Source organism: Cotesia glomerata, unplaced genomic scaffold (assembly GCF_020080835.1).
Source record: "Cotesia glomerata isolate CgM1 unplaced genomic scaffold, MPM_Cglom_v2.3 scaffold_57, whole genome shotgun sequence".
Classification (NCBI taxonomy): Eukaryota; Metazoa; Arthropoda; class Insecta; order Hymenoptera; family Braconidae; genus Cotesia; species Cotesia glomerata.
The window spans coordinates 22,043-38,115 of NW_025404204.1; the positions used below are offsets into that span (position 1 = coordinate 22,043).

Here is a 16,073-nt window from a genome sequence, read left to right on the forward strand (position 1 = left end):
TTTTACTGAGAGTAAGTTTGAATTTATTTACATTATTGTAATATTATACAGTTGATGAAAAATACAACTGCAGCAATTAATTCCCGACGACACTTCTCACGTGTTCACATGCTTTTGAATGCCAACATGTTGTGCACAAGCCAATGTTGTGCTGATGCAACAGCGTAGTTACTAACGTCCCTTCAGATGGCCATTCTTGAATATTCTATGAAATTAATATTTTTAATTTCTAATAAGGTAAAAGACCCAATACCGTGTTGTTATGTCCTCCCCCTGGTGGACAACGATAGAAATCTTTATTTAAATTTAAAGTTACCGACGTGGTCTTTGATTCGCCCGGGAATATTGAAATACTCAACTTTATCAACGGGAACTTGTAGGATGAGGAAAATGATATAAAATGAATATAAATTAAATAAATAATTGAACGGAATTAAGTTAACTGAATCGAAGTATATATTCAAAAGACTTTACACAAAATTAGAAAGGAGGTGATAAGTCTGTTATGTCCGATGATATAGTAGATGTTGATTTGATGCATTACGCGGCAAATTCACTATAATTTAAATTATTTAATTTAATTTATAATAAATTATATATTATAAATAATGCATTTTGTTTATATACAAATTTGTTGTAGCACATAAATTAAAGTATAGTAATCTCCTTTAAATAAACATCAACAAACTAACTTTGTCAACATTTCTCAGAACTATAAAAGTACCCGAACAAGCTTGCTTGTGTTACTCGACAATTAAACTCCTTCCTTCTGGGTCCTAGCTGTACTCCTACTCAGGACACTCAGGTACTCGTCCTTTCCAGCCGTTGTTGTTGAACTACCTGGACTCGCCAGCAGAGTTTTTCTCCGAAGTTTCATCATCCCTGGGAATTTACCGGACTGGAGTGGTTGAACTGGACTTGTCATGAATGAGGGTCACTAATCGGCTCAGACTATCTTCTTTTATTTTTTTTTCTCCCCTCCGGGCGGAAAGCGTCAATTTTCTGCCCGCTGCGCTAAATGAAAATGCCGCTTTCCGCCTCCGTCGAGGAGAAAAATAGTATTTCACCACGGGCAGGAAATAAGAAAACCTCAGATCACATGTTTGTCGACCTCGGCTTCGCCTCGGTCAGCAATTACATATAATCTGGAGACATTTCTTATTTTCCCTGCCCTAGGTAAGAATAGTATTACACACTTAGGAAGTGCAGTAAGAAAGCCTCAGATCACATGCTTGTTGACCTCGGCTTCGCCTCGGCCAACAATTACATGTGATCTGAGACATTTCTTACTTTACTTCCCTAGGTGTGTAATATACTATTATACAATATTTTATATTCCTTAAGGGATGAAAATATATTTTCTAATATTTCTATAATTACTTATGTCGAGAGCAATTAGGTAGCAATAGTATTTTTGCCCTCCGTGCGGAAAGTGGCAACTTTCGTCCCGCTGCGCTAAACTAAGTTGCCGCTTTCCGCCTTCGTCGGACAAAAATAGTATACACTCCTCGGGAAGTAAATAAGAAAGCCTCAGATCACATGTTTGTTGACCTCGGCTTCGCCTCGGCCAACAATTACATGTGATCTGAGACATTTCTTACTTTACTTCCCTAGGTGTGTAATATACTATTTTTTGCCCTCCGGGCGGAAAGTGGCAACTTTCGTCCCGCTGCGCTAAACAAAGTTGCCGCTTTCCGCCTTCGTCGGACAAAAATATTTTTACTCTCCGGGCGGAAAGTGGCAATTTTCGTCCCGCTGCGCTAAACTAAGTTGCCGCTTTCCGCCTCCGTCGGACAAAATAGTATACACTCCTCGGGAAGTAAATACAGCCTCAGATCACATGTTTGCTGACCTCGGCTTCGCCTCGGCCAACAATTACATGTGATCTGAGACATTTCTTACTTTACTTCCCTAGGTGTGTAATATACTAATACAGCCCTTGGGAAGTAAAAAAGAAAACCTCAGATCACATGTAATTGTTGGCCGAGGCGAAGCCGAGGTCGACAAACATGTGATCTGAGGCTTTCTTATTTCCTGCCCGTGGTGAGAATACTATTTTTCTCCTCGACGGAGGCGGAAAGCGGCATTTTCATTTAGCGCAGCGGGCGGAAAAATTGACGCTTTCCGCCCGGAGGGGAGAAAATTTATTTATTTATGGCTTAATCCTCTCTTTTCTATTTTATTATTCCTAGTCTATTGTGCTGAATTTTCGGGGAGTAAAAATACATTTTAACAATAACCTTTTTTACTAATAACTAAAAGGTCTAGACCTAAGTTGTGGGGTTTTCCCAAAAGTTTTATTATAATTGTAAAATAATTTTCTTCTCCGGGCGGAAAGCGTCAATTTTCCGCCCGCTGCACTAAATAAAAATGCCGCTTTCCGCCTCCGTCGAGGAGAAAAATAGTATTTCATCACGGGCAGGAAATAAGAAAACCTCAGATCACATGTTTGTCGACCTCGGCTTCGCCTCGGTCAACAATTACATATAATCTGAGACATTTCTTATTTTCCTGCCCTAAGTAAGAAAAATCCGTACAAAAACAGTTTCACTGTAAAAAATCGCGCCAAGTCCACGTTCATAAGACTACTAAGAAAAAAATTTTATTTCTTTACAAAAAGATATAAAATAAAAAATTAAAAAATCCAAGTAACCGATATGGTTGTATATGATTTTCGGAAATTAAAAAAAATTTTGTTGTAAATTTAAAAACTAAAAGAAACAATTTTGGAACGTATTTAGTGTGCGTGGTTACGAAATATTTCACTTTTTATGAAATTCCTAAAATCTATCTTCTAGGACTTTTAAAAAAAATTGAAGTACACAATGACGCACATCAAGTACGTTTCAAAATTGTTTCTTCGAAAATTTTTTTTATTATTTATTTTATTTGTTACAATGTATGGCATTGGTGACTGCCCTTTACATTTGAAAAATTTTTTTTTTAAAATTGCATTTTTAATTTATTAAATTTTCTAAATGTCAATTTTTTTTTCTTAATTTTTTATCCAGTAACTTATTTATTAGAAAAATTATTAAATATCTGCTAAATTAATTTTCATAGTTAGCAGTCGCTTAAGAAAATTTTTTGAATTTTATTTAATAAAAATACTTGTTCTAAAAATAAGAAAATTAAGTTAGCCGACATTTAAAAATTTTTAGAATTTTTTATTAAAAAATTATTACAAAAAAATAAAAAAAATTTTTCATTTGTTAAAAACTTCAAAAACTATAAGTGCAATTTTTAGTTATAATTTAATAAATTAAGCAAAAATAAAAAATCAAAAATGTAACTTGATTATTATTATTAACAAATAAATTATGGCAAAAAAAAATTAAAAAAAAAAAAATTGACATAGAAATTTAAAAAAATTAAAAATGCAATTTTTTAAAAATAATTTTTTAGAATTAATTTAATTGTTAAATAAAATTAAAAATTTGTCAAGTGACAGCTAACTTTAATGTCATAAAAATGAATGATACTGAAATTATAGCAGACATTTGATAATTTTTAATTTTTATAATCAATTAATTATTAAAAAAAAACATACTTTTAAAAATTCGCACTAACAATTTTTTGAAGTTTCTACAAGTGGATTTTTTTTACTAAATTTTTTTTTCACTGTAATATAATTATTATAAAAATCTAAAAAATTGTTAGGTGTCTGTTAAATTCAGGGTCATAAAAATGATTACAAAATAATAAAAAAATTTTCATTTGTAAAAACTTGTTAAATTGTAAGTGCAATTTTTAAAAATATTTTTAGTTCTAATTTAATAATAAAAAATCAAAAAATTAAAAACGTCGGCTAACTTTAGTGTTATCTAAAAATATTTTAAAAAAAATTTCATTTTTCATTTTTAAAGTTTCTTCATGTCAATTTATTTTTGTGATAACTTATTTGTAATAAAATTTTTAAACTTATTAAATACATGCTACATTAATTTTCATGAATATTCTGGGTATATATACTATGTCATTAATTATTTAAATTAATTTTGACATATAAAGACATTAATATGTACAAAAAAAATTAATCAGTAAATGACGTTTAATTCTTAACTTAAATCTAAAAATGAAAAGAAAAAAATTTCACAAAAATTCGGGATTTTTATTTCTATTTGTTACTGAATTTATAATAGCATAAGAATACATTAAGTTTTTATAAAAAATCGATGTTACTGTTCTGGGACAATAAAATTCTTCCGATAAGAACCCCATTGATAAAAAGAATGTTCAGTATCTTCCTGATCGACCATCACGTCCTCTGTCTGCGACTTTCGCGACCACCCTTCCGGCGGTCTCGGGAGCGAGATCGACGTTCGCGGGACCGCGACTTGTGCTTGCGTTCTCGGCCGCGTGATCGTGAGCGACTGCGAGAACGTTTTCCTCCCTTCTTGCGGCTGTACAAGTAACGGCGCAGCTCGCGGGAGATGGGCTTCAAGTGCATGAAGTTGCAGAATCCCTGATCGGGTACATTCTCTGTAATAAAATAAATTAATTAATTAATAACTAATAATTACACAAGTAATTCATAATTTAAGATTAATTTTTGAAACCAATCAATAAGTCAATAAGTACATGTAAAATTTTTTTCATTATAATTTATTTATAAAAATTTAATAAATGTCTGTTAAATACAGTAATAATAAAATTAGCCAACATTTTTAATTTTGCTTAATTAATTAAATTAGAACTGAAAAATATTTTTGTTTTCAATGAAACTTTCAATTTTTCAAATTTTTTACAAATTAAATATTTTTGTAATAATTTTTTCAACATAAAAAATTGTAAAAATTTTTAGATGTCGGCTAACTTTATTGTTCATCATTAATTATATTTCAAATAACTTAATCTTGAGAATTTTGACAAAAAATGAAGATGTTAAATTATAAGAATTAATTGTATTATATTTACCCCATTTCATACTGTCTACAGCAAGCTTCGCGAAAATCAGTTACAGGTGATAATTCAGCATAAACTGGACGTCCACCGAACCAACGGTTGTTCAAATCATTAACAGCTCGCTCAGCATCTTCTTCACGGCGGAATTTTATGTAAACGTTTCCAACAAGGTGATCACCAAGATTGTCGCAAACATTCATTTCTTCAATCTCTCCATACTTGTCTTCACACTCGACAAATACATCTTCGAAGAAATTGTCATAATGCTCTTGCATTTCTTCATCGGAGACATTGGCTACCACTGGAATTTTAATTAATAATTATAAATAAATAAATAGGATATTAAAGAGCTAACTGTAAATTTTTTTTATTTTTCAAACATGGAATTTTTTAACTTCCCGCTAAGAAAATCAAAGATTTTCAAAAATCGGGAAGTTATTGTTTTCACCCCGTTTTGCAAAAATCGAGTTTTCATCAGATCTCGACGTTTGAAGGTCACAGGAAGCTTCCCTGACTATCCCCGCGAGATTGTCACTATGTCTGTATGTATGTGTGTGTGTGTGACTATGTGACTCGCTTATAACTTTTGAACGACTGAACCGATTGGAACGTACCAAACGGCGTTCTAAAGAGTTCCGTAAAACTTAGATTTCCTGAGAATTTGAACCGATTCGGAACGATAGATTTTGAGAAATTTTGAAAAATCTCAAAAAAAATAAGAAAAATCATTTTTGAAAGTGGTTTTTTTGGAATATCTTTTAAACGGCTCTATCGATCAACTTCAAAAACTAATCCGCCCTTAAGCTTGAAAAACCACGCCGATAGTCGCTAATCCGGTCAAAATCGGTTGATTCGTTCGAGAGATATCGTGAACGAAAGAAAACCAAAAAAAGTGTTTTTTTGACATAACTTCATCATTTCTTCTCGGATCGTTTTTGATGATAAAGAATAATTTCAGAGCATAAAAAACCGCGTCGATCACCGCCAAAAACGAGGAAATCAGTTGATTGGTTCGAGAGATATCCTCGATAAAATATTTGGAAACAAGTGTTTTTTTAACATAACTCCGACATTTTTTGGAATAACTTTTAAACGGCTGCACTGATCGATTTCAAAAATTAATCAGCTATTATCATGAAAAAGTTACGTTGATCGCCGTCAAGCCGGTCAAAATTGGTCAATTCGTTCAAGAAATATCATGAACGAGAGAAAACCAAAAAAAGTGTTTTTTTTGGAATTACTCCAAATTTCCTAGTTTTATCAATTCAAACTTGAAGATTCTTCATGAAACTAAAAAAATTGCGTCAAATACTGCCAACCGCGTGAAAATCGGTTGATTCATTTAAAAGTTAGTGCGGTTTGAAAATTTAAAAAATATTGATACTCCTATCAGACTTTTTGAGCTCGAAGAGCTCAAAATAACACATAAATTGTATTTTTGAGCTCGAAGAGCTCAAAACGTAATTAGATGCAGTTTTATGCACCTAGGTATGGAATTAGCGGGAAGTTGCACGGATGGCCTTCAGGATCTACCGTTTTTCTAATTTTTTAAATAAATTAAATCAATTTTTCATCAAAAATTATTATAAAAATTGATTAAATTACTTCTTACCAAAACTTAATGAATTTATTATTCAAATTTGACTGTAAATTAAATTTACGTAAGAAATTGTATTTTTAATTTTTTAAAATTTCTACATGTCAATTTTTGTCTCTACTTTTTTTTTGCCATAATTTATTTGTTAAAAAAATTATTAAAATCTGCTAAATTAATTTTTTATATATAAATACGTAGTTGTAATAACTATATTAGTTATTTTTAGTTTGTTTTAATAAATAATTACTTACAGTGAGAACCGTCAGCACTTTTAGCAGAGTTTTGAGGGTTGACGTAAAGGTTTTGGAGTAAGCATGTCTGCAAAAAAAATTTTTCAAGTTTAGAAGTTTAAAAGTATGTGTAAATATTAATTGTTTAATAAATAATTAAGTTGTTATTGTTAGTGTAAAATATTATTTATTATTTACCTGGCTAAAAGTTGGTTTGTTGTGAATCCTTGAACATCTATCACCGTGACGACACGCTCCGATTTTGAAATAAAAAGAACAATTTACTCTGAAAAAAAATTAGTAGTTAAAAAAATAAATTAAAACTTGACAGGTGTATAAAATAAATTTCAAAAGAAAAAGATAGTAATAAATAGGGTATAAATAAAAATGAAGGTTTGTTAGTAATGTAATCAACTTACTTGTCCTTTTCAGTACCGAAAATAGAAGCTAGATATTCAGCCATTTCAGCAAATATTTACTGATGGAATTATTGCTTTTAATGTAAATAAATATATTCTGGAGACATAAAACGTATCAGCGATGGTAAAAATCCATAAACATTTTTAAGAATCTCGTTTAATTATTTTACAACACGCTGGAACTGTTAGAGGTGTTTTTGCAGGTTAACTGTAGACTATATATTTAGTTGCTGTTGGTATAAGAAAGCCGGCTAGTTGAGGGCGCCACTAGTTTTGCGAAACTTGTCGAGCATTACCGAATATTTTGAGGAGTGACTTTAAAAAATAAAAAAAGTTATTAACAGTGCATGGAAATCTGAAAATTTTTTTGGAAAAATTTATTTAATTTATGAAAATTTTTTTTTGACTAAATTTTAGTTCAAAAAATTTTTTTTTCAATATTAAAAAAAATATCTTGAATAATTTTTCACGTCAATTTCTATTTTATCAACGCATTTGTAAATAAAAGATTTTTTTTACTGCCAATTGTTCTTATCAGAAGAATAATAATTTTTTTTTAATAAATAGTTACGTCTTACGTAAAAAAGTCTTCAAGTGATTTTTTTTTGTGATTCTAAGAAAATTCTAAAATTTTTTGACAGCTAAAAAATATTAAAAATATTTTAATAATATAATTTTGAAAATTTTTTTATTTTTAATTATAAAGTTTCATTAATATAACCAGAAAATTGTCTCTTTTTACACGCTTTATATATTAGCTTCACTTGTATGTCAGTTTGTCAGTATGTCAGTAACTCTCCGTGGGTAATCTGCGCGCCTGCGGCCTTCCTTGGTTCTGGTAGCCGTTTCTCAGGCTCGCTCTCCGAAATCGAACTCTGATTCCCCGTATTTATAATATTTATAAATAATTATTTTTTTATTAGCTTCACTTGTATGTCAGTATGTAACTCTCCGTGGGTAATTTGCGCGCCTGAATATTTTTGATAATCAACAAATAATAGTTTAAAAAAACTAAAAAATCACGCTTTTATAAATAAACCAAACTAAAAAGTAAAAAATAAATAATAGTTTAAAAACTAAAAACACGCTTTTATAGAAAACCAAACTAAAAATAGAAAATAAATTTAAATTAAGAATAGTGTTAAAAATTTCAATAAATATAAATTAATAATAGTGTAAATAAAAAATGTATTTTATTTTAAAAAAGCGTGGGTGCTTTTAAGATATTATCAAAAATGATAATCACTCTACTCATATCTGTCAATAAAATATTCATAACTATTGACACCATGCACTCTCACGCTTTTTTTAAAATAAAATACATTTTTTTTTATTTACACTATTATTAATTTATATTTATTGAAATTTTTAACACTATTCTTAATTTAAATTTATTTTCTATTTTTAGTTTGGTTTTCTATAAAAAGCGTGTTTTTAGTTTTTAAACTATTATTTATTATTTTTCACGTGATTATTTTCAACAATATTTAATTTTATTCCTCATTGAGACTGTCAGCGGCTACTTTCAGTGTGTAAAAAAGTGCGCGAAATGTAGTGATGCGGTTGAGAAATGCGCTTCTGAAATTTTATTATGATTTTCGGAGTTGTTATAATATTTTTCTGGATAAAATAACTGTTTTATAAATTAAATTTTTAAACAATAAAATTAATTTTACTTAATTGCGAGTTAAATTTAAATACAAACACATAAAATCATCAATAATGTCGCGTGTAAGTATCTCAATAATATCACAACAATTTTTTAGGTTATCTAGCAGTTATAATTCATAATATACTTAAGTAGCTAGTATAAATTCATGATAATGTACTTGAAAAATTTATTATCAAAAGTGTAATTGTTGCGGTGTGTGTTTTATTCTAGGACATTCGATCGTATTTTCATTTCCTAAAGGACAAAGCAAAATGCACCGGCAGCAAAGCCGTCAAAGATTAACAAAAACCGTTGTCATCTGATGAGGAAGATTCTCATGCAAGTCCAAAGAAAATAAAGCTAAAAAGTAAATATTTTTTTATTTAATTTATTATATCATATTTTATGATCCTAAACTAACAGCTGACAATTTTTAAGATTTTTTTAACAATTAAATTATTATATAAAAATGATAAATTAAAATGAAACTTAAATTAAGAGAAATCTAATAATTTATAGAATTGTTTTAATAAATAAATTATAGTAAGAAAAATGTTTAAAGTCATGAAAATTAAATTAGCTGACTTTAAGTTAATTAATCTATATTATTAAGAGAATAAGAAAAATTTTGTGTCCAAGATAAAATTTAGTCATATGATAAAATCGGTTTTTATAGTGAAATTTAATGTCATTGCAAAGCGTCTTGATTTGAATTTGTTTTTTTCAACTTTTATATCATTCTAACCGATAGTCAATTTATTATTATAAGTATTTCGGCTGCATTCGATAATTCTCTATCTCTAGATACATAATTAAGAAATGACCTTATATCTAGAACTATTGACATAAGCGAAAGATATAAGCTCATCTCGACGTTACACTTCATCATGACCTTTCATTTGAGTACCCACATCAATTTTTCATATATTTATATATGTATATATAAAAATATATCAAAAGTGCATGTGGGTACTCAAATGAAAGCTCTTAATGATTGTAACATCAGGATGAGCTTATATTTTAAAAAATGTCAATAATTAAGAAACTGACTTTGCTATCTTGTCAACTAATGATATTTTTAAAGATATAAGTTATCTGATGTTACACTCATCAAGACCTTTCATTTGAGTACCCACATCAATTTTTCATATATTTTATATATTTATATATATAAATATATGAAAAATATAACAAAATGCATGTGGGTACTCAAATGATAGCTCTTGATGAGTGTAACATCAGGATGAGCTTATATTTTAAAAAATGTCAATAATTAAGAACTGACTTTTGCTATCTTGTCAACTAATGGTATTTTTAAAGATATAAGCTCATCTCGATGTTACATCTTATTGATACCTTTCATTTGGAGTACCCATTAATTTGTCATATATTTTATATATTTATGTATATGAATATATGAAAAATATATGAAAATGCATGTGGGTACTCAAAATGAAAGCTCTTGATGAGTGTAACATCGGGGATGAGCTTATATTTTAAAAATGTCAATAATTAAGAACTGACTTTGCTATCTTATCAACTAATGATATTTTAAAGATATAAGCTCATCTCGATGTTACACTCATCAAGACCTTTCATTTGAGTACTCACATCAATTTTTCATATATTTATATATATAAATATATGAAAAATATAACAAAATGCATGTGGGTACTCAAATGATAGCTCTTGATGAGTGTAACATCGGGATGAGCTTATATCTTAAAACATGACAATAATTAAGAAATAGCTTTATATATTGTGAACTATTACCATTTTTAAAGATATAAACTAATCCCGATATTACACTCATTGAGATCTTTTATTTGAGTACCCACATCAATTTTTCATATATTTATATATATTATAAATATGAATATATGAAAAATATATCAAAATGCATGTGGGTACTCAAATGATAGCTCTTGATGAGTGTTACATCGGGATGAGCTTATATCTTAAAAAATCTCAATAATTAAGAACTGACTTAGCTATCTTGTCAACTAATGATATTTTTGAAGATATAAGCTCATTTCGACATTACTCTCATCGATACCTTTCATTTGAGTACCCACATTAATTTTTCATATATTTTATATATTTATGTATATGAATATATGAAAAATATATGAAAATGCATGTGGGTACTCAAATGAAAGCTCTTGATGTGTGTAACATCGGGATGAGCTTATATCTTTAAAATCGTCAATATTTAAGAAAGTACAGTGCAATTTAAAAAGTCATTATTTAATAAAGCAAAATTTTATTTATTTATAGCTCACAAGTCTCATAGTGACTGCAAGGTTGCTAGTTTGTTTTATTGAAAGATTGTTTTTTAAATAAAATTAAAAGAAAAAATTTTACATGTAGAAAATTAAAAAAATTATCCGTGCAATTTTTAAAAACTATTTTTCTTTCTTTTAATTTATAAAGTTTAATTAATAAAGAAAATTAAAAAATTGTCAATTGTTACTAGCTTCAGTGTCATTAAATTGAATTATTTAAAAATTATCAAAAATCATAAGTGAATTTTTAAAAATAATTTTTTTAATCATAATTGATTAGTTATAATAAAATTTTTATGAATCATTTTTCTCTTAGACAAAAAACTTCGAACCATATTATATCAGACTCAGACGACGAGGATACGGTGACAAACAAACCCGTCTCCAAGAGTCCTTCCACGAAGGGGAAGGACAAGGTTAAAGAGAAAGAAAAAGAGCTTAAGCCCGTGACTCTTGACAGTATATTCAGCAAAGAACCAGTCAAACGTAAAACGCCCCCCGCGCCGATTCCCAAAAAATTAAAAGAAACCGAGGCGAGTTTTCACGACGACAAGGAGTTCGAAGCAACCTTGAGCCAGTTGGACACGACAGAAATCGAAACGATATTCCAGAATAAAGATAAGACTAAGGACAAGGAAAAGAAACTGGATCAGCTTAGCGGAAAACGCAAACCTAGTGATAGCGACAATGAAACCTCGCCTAAAAAAATAAAGCTCAGCGAAGATGTTAAAACAGAAAAAGAAAAGTCTAAAGTCAAGGATAAAAATTCCAGCCATTCAAAATTGGAAGTCGAAGTTGACAAAAAGAAGAAACAAAAGAACGACGCTGATGATGTGTACGAAGAAAACATCGCTAAGAAAAAACAGCACGCGGTTGCTTATCAGCAGTACCTCCACAGAGGCGGCGCGAGGAACCCCGGCTCCAAAGAAATTCCCAAGGGAGCCGAAAACTGCTTGGCTGGTTTGAGCTTCGTGGTGACTGGAGTCCTGGAGTCTTTGGAGCGCGAGGAAGTCGATGAGTTGATAAAACAGTACGGGAGGTCGTGTGGTTGGAAACTTGTCCAAGAAAAACTAATTATCTTCGTGGTCGGAGACGCTGCTGGAGAGTCTAAGATGGCCAAGGCGGACTCTTTGCACGTTAAAAAAATTTCTGAAGATGAATTATTGGAGATGATCCGCTCCAGGCCAGCTGGTAAGTCCTCCGCTGTGATTCCTAGTCGCAGCAAGAAGAATAGTAGCTTTAATAAGTCTACAGATGATGAACTCAAACCTTCACCTCCTAAAAAAATTTCTTCTGAGGTCAAACCTAATAAAATTGAAGATGTTGAAATGAAGAGTGTTAATATTAAAGATGAAAATATTTTTAAAGCTCCAATTTCATCCAAAGAAGCTTCAAAATTTGTTGCAAGTTCAGAAAAAGCTTCCAACATTTGTTCCAAAGTTCGGAAAATCTTCAACATTTATTGCAAGTTCAGAAAAAGCTTCAACATCAAAACAAGAATTTTTGGTAATAATCACATAGAAGCTTTGGTAGAAAAAATACCGTCCCAAAATGATGAAGCAAATAATTGGCCAGCATACTGGATAAAAGTTGCGCGAGAAAATTACAAGCGTGGCTTCTTAACTGGCACAAAAATCAAAACGGCAAGGTTAAGCCACCTAAGCCTTCTCCGTGGGCAAAACGACGATGGAGCTTTTATAAAGCTGCTTTGTTGTCCGGAGCTCCGGGAATTGGAAAGACTACCACTGCCCAGGTGGTCTGCAATGAACTCGGCTACGACTTGGTTGAATTTAACGCGTCAGATACGAGAAGTAAGCGTCTGCTGAAAGAAGAAGTCTCGACCTTTGTTGTCCTAATACGAGTGTCAAAGGTTACTTCTCGAGTAACAAAAGAAGACAAGACTTCTAGGAAGCATGTGTTGCTGATGGATGAGGTTGATGGTATGGCGGGCAATGAAGACCGTGGAGGTCTTCAAGAGCTGATTAATCTTATCAAAGCTGCTGATGTTCCGATTATTTGTATTTGCAATGATCGGAATCATCCCAAGATGAGGACTTTAGCGAATTATACTTTTGATCTGAGGTTCCAGAAGCCTAGACTAGAGCAAATTAGGGGCGCTATGAAGTCGCTGTGTTGCAAGGAAAATATTTCGATCTCTACGGAGAATTTGGATCGGTTGATACAGTCGACAAATTTTGATATAAGACAGGTTATTAATCATCTAGCGATGCTCAAGGGCGAACCTCTGGAGAAAAAGGAGGGGAAGGATTTCCGGTGATATTAATAAAGATCTTAAACTTGGACCCTGGGATGTTGTTCGCAAGGTTTTCAGTGCTGAGGAACATAAGAATATGAGCATTCATGATAAGAGTGACTTGTTCTTTCATGATTATAATATTGCTGGGCTTTTTGTGCAGGAGAATTATTTATCGGTCGTGCCTAAAGTTCCCAAGTAAGTTTTTGTGGATAAATTATTTATATAACTAGAAAATCGAGGTATTTTTTGCCAACATGTTTATTGTCGATATTTTAAATGGGAATAATTAAGAAATTACGTTGTATTTTGTGTACGGATGATGTTTTTAACGATATAAGCTCATCCTGATGTTATGTTATAGAGACCTTACATTTGAATACTCACATGAATATTTCATATATTTTATATATATTACAAATATGAGATATATCATATATATATAAAATATATGAAAAAATTCATGTGGGTACTCAAATGATAGGTCTCGATGAGCGTAATATCAGGATGAGCTTATATCTCAAAAAATATCAATATTTAAGAAATGACGTTGTATTTTGTTTACTGATGATATTTTCAAGGATATAAGCTCATTCCGGAGTTACACTTATTACGACCTTTCATTTGAATACCCATTCATTACGAATTTTTTTATATATTTTATATATTTCATAAATATGGAGAAATATCATATATATATAAAATATATGAAAAAATCGTGTGCAGTATTACTCAAATGAAAGGTCTCGATGAGCGTAACATCGAGATGAAGCTTATATATTAAAAAATGATGTTATTAATTAAGGAAATGACGTTTATGTATTTTTGTCTACTGGATGACATTTTTAACTTGATATAAGCTCCATTCCGGAGTTACACTTATTAAGAAGGGTTTTACATTTTTCTCTCTCTCGCCCTCTATTGGACAAACGAAAGTATCTCTTGCTCATACTTGTACAACAAATGGAATCTTAAATAAATGCATAAATAAATGAAAATTTTCCAAAAAAGGTGCTTTTTGCTCTTTCGATAGATAATTAAATTATCTATCGAAGAGCGAAGTGTTTTTTTTCGAAACTTTATCACATACATGAGAAAAACACGTTTGAAAATCAACTATAAACCGCTCTTAAGACTTTTCATTTGAATTCACATGAATTTTTTTATATAGTTTTTATATATTTCATAAATATAAGAAATATCATATATATAAAATATATGGAAAAATTGATGTGGGTATTCAAATGAAAAAGTCTCGATGAGTGTAACATCAAGATAAGCTTATATCTTAAAAAATGTCAATAATGAAGAAATGACGTTGTATTTTGCTCCTTACTGATGATATTTTAACGATATAAGCTCATTCCGGAGTTGTTATCTTTGTTGGTTTATCTTTTATTTGGTCATCTACATGAATTTTTTATATATTTTTATATATTTCATAAACTATGGAGAAATATCATATATATAAAAATATAAGTGAAAAAAATCGTGTGCGTACTCAAATCAAAGATCTCGATGGGCGTATCGGTCAAGATGAGCTTATATTTTAAAAAATGTTAATAATTAAGGAATGACGTTGTATTTTGTCTCACTGATGACATTTTTAACGATATAAGCTTCTCATTCCGGAGCTGATTTGTTGTTATCTTTCATTTGAATAGCCACATGAATTTTTGATATATTTTATATATTTCACGAATATGAGAAATATCATATATATATAATATATATGAAAAAAATTGATGTGGGTATTCAAACAAAAGGTCTCGATGAGCGTAACATCAAGATAAGCTTATATTTTGAAAAAATATCAATAATTCAAGAAATGACTTTCTGTTTCGTCTATTGATGATATTTTTAATCGATAGTAAAGCTCGCCTTTCGACGTTGACTGCACAGCGAGAATTTTTTCATTTGAACAGCCTCACATGAATTTTCTTCATATATTTTATATATTTCTACAAATATAGGAAATATCATATATATAAAATATATGAAAAAAATCGTGTGTGTATTCAAATGAAAGGTCTTGATGAGCGTCACATCAGGATGAGCTTATATCTTATAAAATGTCAATAATTAAGAAATCACAAATTCTCAGTGAAGGTTAAGAGATCTCTCAAATATGAGAAATAATTAATTTTTTATTACAGAGATCAAATATTGGAAAGAGTTGCAAAAATCAGCCGACAAGCTTGTCAATGGGAGAGTCTAGTAGAACGAGCGATCCGTGAAAAACGCTTTGGTCTTTATTACCAGCCTCAAGCTTGCTACTCGTCTGTAATTCCTGGCTCGCTCGATGTCCGGGCACATTGGTGCGCAAATAAATTTTCCCAGGCTGGCTTGGACGTAATTCCAAGCGCAATAAATTCTGATAGAATATTGCAAAGAAATTACAGTTCACACGCGACTGGTTACTGGCGCCAGTAAAGAAGCGATTAATATTGATTACCTCAACGCATTGAGAGATAAAATTACTTCAGAAGCCGCTGGCGCTCAATGGCACTTGAAGGTGTTGATTCTGCTGTTGATGTCATGAATCATTACCATTTACTCAGGTATTTTTTGTACAGAAAACAGAAAAAAGTTTCACTTGAACTAAATAAATAAACGTTAATTTTTTTTTTTATTAGAGTAAAAAATTCTTTAACTTCAAAAAAATTAAATAAATTTGGACTTAATTCAACAGAATTAAACTTTTAAAATTATTTTTGGTTCAAAAAATTTTT

The 16,073-nt window shown here is 30.3% G+C and overlaps 1 long non-coding RNA gene and 2 pseudogenes across 1 annotated transcript; 2 read left to right on the plus strand and 1 right to left on the minus strand.

Annotated features, from left to right (window-relative positions):
• Positions 1 to 4,107: 4,107 nt before the first annotated feature.
• Positions 4,108 to 7,421, minus strand: LOC123274696 (annotated as a pseudogene).
• A 1,395-nt stretch (positions 7,422 to 8,816) lies between these two features.
• Positions 8,817 to 9,169, plus strand: LOC123274700. The gene is made up of 2 exons (XR_006511553.1): positions 8,817 to 8,882; positions 9,034 to 9,169. It is a non-coding gene; the product is annotated as an uncharacterized LOC123274700 (long non-coding RNA).
• A 2,214-nt stretch (positions 9,170 to 11,383) lies between these two features.
• LOC123274699 lies at positions 11,384 to 15,774 on the plus strand (annotated as a pseudogene).
• The last annotated feature ends 299 nt before the right edge of the window (positions 15,775 to 16,073 follow it).